The sequence below is a fragment of the Echinops telfairi genome, unplaced genomic scaffold (assembly GCF_000313985.2).
Source record: "Echinops telfairi isolate 266 unplaced genomic scaffold, ASM31398v2 ScPeMD7_7457;HRSCAF=8495, whole genome shotgun sequence".
Lineage (NCBI taxonomy): Eukaryota > Metazoa > Chordata > Mammalia > Afrosoricida > Tenrecidae > Echinops > Echinops telfairi.
Window position 1 is genome coordinate 22663122 of NW_022111357.1, and position 7061 is coordinate 22670182.

The 7061-nt window shown below is 59.6% G+C and overlaps 1 protein-coding gene across 1 annotated transcript in view; it reads right to left on the bottom strand.

Annotated features, from left to right (window-relative positions):
• EPHA8 (EPH receptor A8) overlaps positions 1–2111 on the bottom strand; it is a 26088-nt gene extending 23977 nt beyond the window's left edge. The window contains exon 1 of the mRNA XM_004705367.3: positions 2055–2111. The gene's annotated coding sequence lies outside the window, so the exon portion shown is untranslated. The remainder of the gene's footprint in view (positions 1–2054) is intronic.
• Between the last annotated feature and the right edge of the window lie 4950 nt (positions 2112–7061).

Sequence of the window (7061 nt, forward strand, 5' to 3'; positions counted from 1 at the left end):
GGGGGGCGTAGGGGAATGCCCCACCAGGGCTGGTGCCACTGCCACCCCAGGAAACAAACCCAGCACCTCCCCTCACCACCACAGAGCCCCCTTCATTGCCGCTCTCCCCTCATTGTTGAGCAGGATGTAGCTGGCCAGCTGTGCAGGCCCTGGGGCATCATGCCCCCCTTCAGCACCCCAGGCCTCACGTCTGTGAAATGGGGTGGCAAATGCCTCCCTTTCCAGGCAGACACTGAAACGAACCTGTCCCCTCACCTCATCAGGTGGACCCTAAAGGTGGGTCAGAGTAGAACTGTGCCCCATAGGGTTTTTGATGGCTGATCAATTCAGATCTTAAGGCCTCTCCTCTGAGGCATCCCTGGGAAGACTGGAACCTCCAACCTTTGGGTCAGCAGCCAAGCCATTAACTGTGTACCACCCAGGGCTGTGCTAACCTAACACACGGCCATGGAGTTGATTCCAACCGAGGAGCCTGCAGCATCAGGCAGAACAGCCCAGCGGGTTTCCACGGGTGTCATCTTGATGGGAGCAGACAGCTCCCGACTTGCTCCCTCAGAGCAGCTGGTGGGCTTGAACGCTGACCTTGTGGTGAGCAGCCCCTCATTTAGCCACTGCACCCCGAGGGCTCCTGCCAGACAGCACTGGTGGCCATCCATTCACCCGAGGAGGCAAAGCACGGCGTGTGTGTGTGTGTGTGTGTGTGTGTGTGTGTGTGTGTGTGTGTGTGTGTTACCTACAAGCATGTGTGGGATCTCCGCCAGACCACCTGTCCTCGAAGCAGAGTTGCTCCAGCTCCCAGGGCTGCCAGTCCTCACCAGGAAATGACACCCCTTGGTGACACCCACATGGAGCATCTGCTGTCACCCCCAGAGCATAGGTCAAGGCCAGGTAGCTGAATTTCCCAGGTCACCATGGTTCCAAGAAGCATCTAGAGCCAGCACCCTTGCCCTGTCCACCGTGCCACCTACTGGAGGCAACCCTGAGCAGCCCTTGGGAGGACCGAGCCTCCAGCCGCCGCCCAGAGGAACGCCCACCCCCAGGAAGAAAGGCTCCTTCGCGGTGACAGTGACCTTCATCATGAATTGTCATTTTCTGCTGTTAGTGCCATGGGGGTTGAAAGTCTCACGAGAGAACTTATGTATACACGATGTATTCATGTCCAGAGTGTGTGAGTGACTGAGTGGGAGTGTGAGTGTGTGTGGAAGCGTGTGTGTGAGCAAGTGTGTGCTGACAAACACACATGCGGGAGGGAATTCACACGAGAGCATCAGCGCAGTGGACTCGATGCTGTCAGCTGCCGTCTAGCCCATCCCAACGGGTGGGGACCGGGTGCCACAGAGGAGAACTGTCACGGCATTTTCTCGGCTGTCGTCTTAGCAGAAACAGGTGGCCAGGCCTCTCTTCTGCTGGACCTCGGGTCCAACCCACCTGCCCACCTAAGGGCCTTCGTCACTGACGACAGAAAAGGAGCTTAGGAGCTTACGTTCCTGGAAGACGCCCGGACCAGGCACTGTGCCATCACCGGGTTTCCTCTCACCCTGCCCTCAAAGCAGCCCAGCAAGGCCATCGCAACTCAGATGGGAGGGCACATGGAGACCCAGAACCACTGGGTCTTTGACAGCAGAGTCTGGGAAAGCTCCATGGCTCATGCGTGGGCTTTAGTGCCTGGCATCCTGGGGTCTGCATGAAAGAAGGGAGGAGCAGGCCGGGCAGCCTTGTTACTGCTGGACACCCAGGGGCATCTCCTGTCAGTATCCGAGCACAGTGACATGAGGCTGGCAGGAAGGACAAATGGAAGCTCCAGGGGTCCAGGCAGCTCCTGGGGAGGGAGGGGCAAGCATGAAGGAGAACTCAGTCTTATGGTGGGAGTGCAGTGCGGGGGTGGGCAAGGCCAGTCTGGGACCCTTCCTGCCATATCCCAGAGAGCCTGGACTCAGTCAGGGTCCAGAAACAAGGATCCCTGAATCTGGAGCCCCCCCAGCTCTGCAGCCCCGGGACCTAGGGTACAAGGCTCTTCCCCCGAGGGAAGACGCTACCCAGGACCCATCACTCACCCCGTGAGCCGGATACGTGAGCCAGCCCCAGTCCCCGTAGATGGTGGACGTGTCCAGCAAGTTCACTGCAAGAGAGGAAAGGAAAAAGAGTCAGGCCCCTCTCCTGCTCTGACCATTGGACACACTGACTCTCTTGGGGTCCCCAAGGCAGGGGTCCTCTGCCGGGGTGCCCAGCACCCGCCTGCCCTCCTTCAGGGTCCAGCTCAAGCTTTTCTCCTCCATGACTCCCTCCTCCACCAACATCTGGTCAGCTTCCCAAACAGCCCGCTACAAGCAGCTGGTGGTGCAGAGCTGTGCTTCAGGGACAGGCTCCTGATTCCAGCAGGGCAAGACCCTCTATCTCCCGGGGCTTCAGCGCCCTCCTCTGGACGACAAGGTTGTCCAGGTTGTTGTAAGGACAGCCTGACCCTCATCTCCCTTAATGTGATGAGCTGGCTGGCGATTGTGTCTGCACTGGGAAGTCAGGTCTCCTCGAGCCCCCAGCCTCACTCCTGGCTTCAGGATCTAATAAGCCTTCAGCACATGAAGGGTGGCCGCCTGGAGGAGTGCACGCTGCCTTCAGGGAGCACCTCCTCCCTGCTGAGTGCTGCAGAGGGGTCCTGAGCCACCCCATCTGCAACCCTCTGGCAACCCTGAGAGGCGGCTGCTGCCGGGGCCTAGAGGTGACTGGTGAAAGGAAGGGCGGGGTCTGAAGTCCCCCAGGTACTGCTGGCATTCAGGGCACCTGCAACCACAGACAGGACCAGCATCCAAGAGGTCTGAGCCCCCAAAACAGCCACCACAGTGGGGTGTGTGTGGAGGAAGGGCAGGAGGCCTGATCTGAAAGGCAAATCTGTTTTAGGAAGCACTCCTTCAGTTCTTATGTCAGGCCCTCCACAGGGAATCTCAACACAACACAGAGAGGCCACTGGGGCTGGGGCGGGGGGAATGGGAGAGACACCCCTGGGCACCTCTGCTACCCTCACTACGTCTTAGCAGGTGACTGTGGGTAGGTGATTTTACCTCCTCAGGCCTTCATGTTCTCATCTGTAAACAGGGCTAAGTGCTGGGTGGGGGTTAGAGTCCCTAGGGGGGGAGGGGCGCAAAGAGTTAACAGGCTCTGGTGAGGACTGAAAGGTTGGAAGTTCAAGTCAACCCAGAGGTGGCTCAGAAGAAAGGCCTGGTGATCTACTTTTCCAAACTCAGCCATCGGAAGTTCCAAGGAACAGTTTTACTCTGGCACCCCCGACCCCCGAGTCGGAGCTGACCTGGTGGCAAGGGAGCACATTGCCCCGCCCAGGGCTGGTCTCATCCCTGCAGCCTCCCACCTGTCCTGGCTTACCTCTGCAATGCACCAGGACACTGGACTGAGGGGAAGTCAGGGCTCAGCGCTGGCCGTGCTGAACTGCAGTGTGACCATGGGAGAGTCCCTTTACCTCTCTAGGCCTCCGCTTCCTTTGCGTCAATAAAAGGACCTTTGGCTCCAGATGCCCCTGCCTCTCTTTTCCTCTCTTCCCAGCCATGGCCTTCCAGCTCCCCCAGGTCACAGAGGGTTAAAGCCGGGGCCTCCTGGAACTTCCCCTCGCCCTAAGATTTGCATAGCTCTTTGCCTGCCCCTCAGAGATGAGACAAGTGTCCTCAGGAAAGGTTGGAGTGAGGATGCTCTTATTTGCTGCTTTTCTTCATCCTCTCACTACATCCCCCTGCCCCCACTGTCAGGGACCCTGGAGGCTGCTGGAGAGGGGCTGGCAGAACCAAGGAGGGGCTCTCCACTCCTCCTGGGGGCTCCAGGGACCAGGTGGGCTGAGGGGAGGGAACAAGGTCCATAGAAGGATGCCCCCCTCCCTGTGCGGCCCCACACCAGGGGTGCAGGCAGAGAGGAGCAGCCTTCTTGCCTCCTCCCTCCCTCTCAGGCGATGTGGGGAAAACTGGGTCAGGCAGCTCGCTCCTCCTGCTGGTTGGGGGAGGGGGAGGGGGCCGCACTGCAGTCTCCCCCAGACCTGCAGGACCGAGTTTGGGGAGTGGATGAGGATAGGGGAACGATGGGCTCTCCCACCCCACCCACCCTACCTTGAGCCAGAGGGTGCCATCTCAGACGCTGCTCAGACCACCCCTGCTGCAGGGCTGCTCTGCTGACAGCCCACCACCCGGAATTCTCCCCTGGGAACCCCGAGCTCCGAGCTCCAGAGCCAACCTCCAGCAGACCCCTCTTCCCAGACCCTGCTCCTCCCCCTGGGAAGCCCGGCCACGTTGTGGTGCTGATCAGCCAGCCAGGGGGCTCAGATAATCCAAAGATAAGTCAAAAGTCGATTCTATTGGATTCCGGAAGGGCTATTTGTTCCAATTCCTTCCAGACCCTTCTCTGCCCACCCCCTCCCTCTGTCCCCATCTCTCTCTCTCCCATTTCCCACCCCACTCCTCAGCAGGGCGCTCAGTGTGTCCCCCCTGGAAATCCCAAGCCCAGAGGTCTTTGCTGAGGGCTGAAAGGGATTCCAGCATCAGGTCTCAGTCCCCTGGAAGAGTCTGACCCTTCAGGCCACCAGGACTGTGAGACTCTGTGAAGTCAATTCCCCTCTCGGGGCCAGCCTTCCCACTTGCAAGATGGGAGTTTGGCCTCCATGACCTCTCAATGGAGGTGCCCACACATCAACTGTGCCTCAGTTTCCTCATAGGCAAGCTGTCTGCCGGCATCCCCTGGGCCTCCCTCCTGGGCTGTCCTGGGGGAATCAGACAGCCTCTCTCTTGCTCTGAGCAGCACAGATAATTCCTAAGCCGTCCCTGTTCGACTGTGGAAGGCATTATGCGAGTCTTTTCCCCCCAGCACCGTCACCTTCCCCCATTCTATTTCACTGAGACTAATACTTAAATTGATTTACATTCCCTGAGGACGCAGCACATGATGGCGAGGCTGGAGAATTTGGGGTGGCCGGGGGATGTCAGCTGGGATCTGGATGCCTCGGAGTTCACCCCAAAGTGCTAGGATAATCCACACCGGAGAACAAGGGGGCTCCGGCCTGGCGAGGCTTCAGGGGTGTCTGCGAAAGGGCAGGGCCCTCCCCTGGCTCGAGAGTGCTCTGCAGGGCCACGTGAGGGACAAGCACAGGGGCACTTGAACAAGCTGGAGCACTGTGGCCTCTGCAGGACCCCAGCAGGGAGCAGGGAGGCCTTCTCTGGCCTCCAACAGTCATCCAGAGACGGCTCCTGGCTGCCCCATGTAGAATCCATGTGCCAGGTCTCCATCCCCTGGCCCCCTGATGTGGGGGGCGGCGGGAGGCAGGGCATGGTCCCTGGTCCTGGGAAAATAGCCCCGCTCTGCCTGGGACAAAGACTTCCCCACTTATCTCTCTTCCGGAACCATGCATGCTCTCCAACTGTTGCCACCCCCATCCCCAACAAGCCCTCTCTCACGGGCTGACGGGGGTTGCCAGCCTGGAGTGTGGAAATACTGGCTGGTCTCTGAGAACAGTAGAGGCAGCGGCTGGGCTGTACCTCCTGGCTCCCAGGCCCAATATGGCCTCCTCAGAAACCTTGGTGGATGGGGAGTTAAAGATACCCCCCTTCCCCATCACAGACTTCTGGTGCCCCAAAGTTGTCCCCTTCCCTCCTCACCCATCCACTCCCTCCTCGGGGAGCAGTGCATGAGGGGACCTCCCTTGGTCTCCCTCCTCAACAGTCAGTCCAGGAGCCTGCACCTCATCACCACCCACCTGGCCACCCTACCTGAACCCCCCGGTCCCAGCCCCTGTTCAGTGCTATGTGCTTCCATGTCTCCTGCAGCTGCATTTGCATGGCACTGCATGTGGGCTGAGGTGTCCTGTACATGCATGCATTTATTTCTGGCATGGATCTCTGTGCATGTATATGGCATGTGGGCATGCACATGTGCACTGACAGCATTTCTGTGCATATGACTATCTTCTATGTAGGAGTAGGGTGGGCGGGGAGGGGGTGACAGCTACATGTATAGCTGTTCACACGTGTGCATCTCTACAGGGCTGGGTCCAGGTGGTAGCCCACTGAGTGTGTCCATGGCTCTCTCTGGGAGCTGTGTAAACTCCAGGTCTGCATGTGTGTGCTTCGGCTGGAGCACAGGAGAGGGATGCTGGCTCCGAGTTCCCTGGCATCTAGAGCGCTCCCTCCTTCATCAGGGTGAAAGCCCAGCTCTGGAGCCAACCCAGGGCAGCCACTTGTGTTGGCATTGGGGTATCTAAGGTATGTCTGGATGAGTGTGGGGGTGTAAGTGTGAGAGCCGGGGTGTTAGGGGAGCCTGATGCATGCCCCCTGACAGCTCTGCTCCCATCTTCCAGATCTCTGGTCCCAAGTGCCTGCCCTGCCCTGCCTTACACCCCCCACCCCCACCCCTGAGGAACTGGACTGCCCCAGTCCTGCCCTGAACAGGGCCTGCTCTTCAAGCACCTGCCCCTCACATCTCCACATGGCTCCTGCAGGCGCTGGTCGCCTGCCCACTCACAGCTGCCTCTGGTCCCATGCCACTGCCGCTGCTGCCAGCCCCTCCCCCCCAAGCCCCCAACCCCCGGGCCCCAACCCCCGCCCCTGAACCCTGCCGCAACCCCCCGCCCCTGTCCTGTGACCTGCTGTCCAGTTCTTGGCCCCATCCCTCAATGCCATCACTACGCCCCTTTCTCTTCAGTCCTCTGAACCCAATCCCCCCTTCCTGGTGCCTTTCTGCCCCCCAATGCTTGCAACTCCATCTGTCTCCACCCCCGTCCCTACCCCTCCTCTCGTCTTCTGTCCACCACTACTGTCCCCTTGTCTCCAGTATCCGATCTGCAGTTCTCTGTCTCTCAATCTGGCTCTCTGTCCCAGCCCTCTGCCCCCTCCCCCAGTCCCCCGTGCCTCCCTCGGTCCCTCATCGCGAAGCCGAAGCCCCCATGGCTCTACTCTGTTGTCCCTCCCTCTATCCCTTGAACCTGGGTCTCTTCCAAGAGGCTAGCCTGTCGCCCCAAACCCTGGGGTCCTAGACCCTTTAGAGCTTAAGATCCAAGCAAAGGAAGTTGAGCCGCAGGC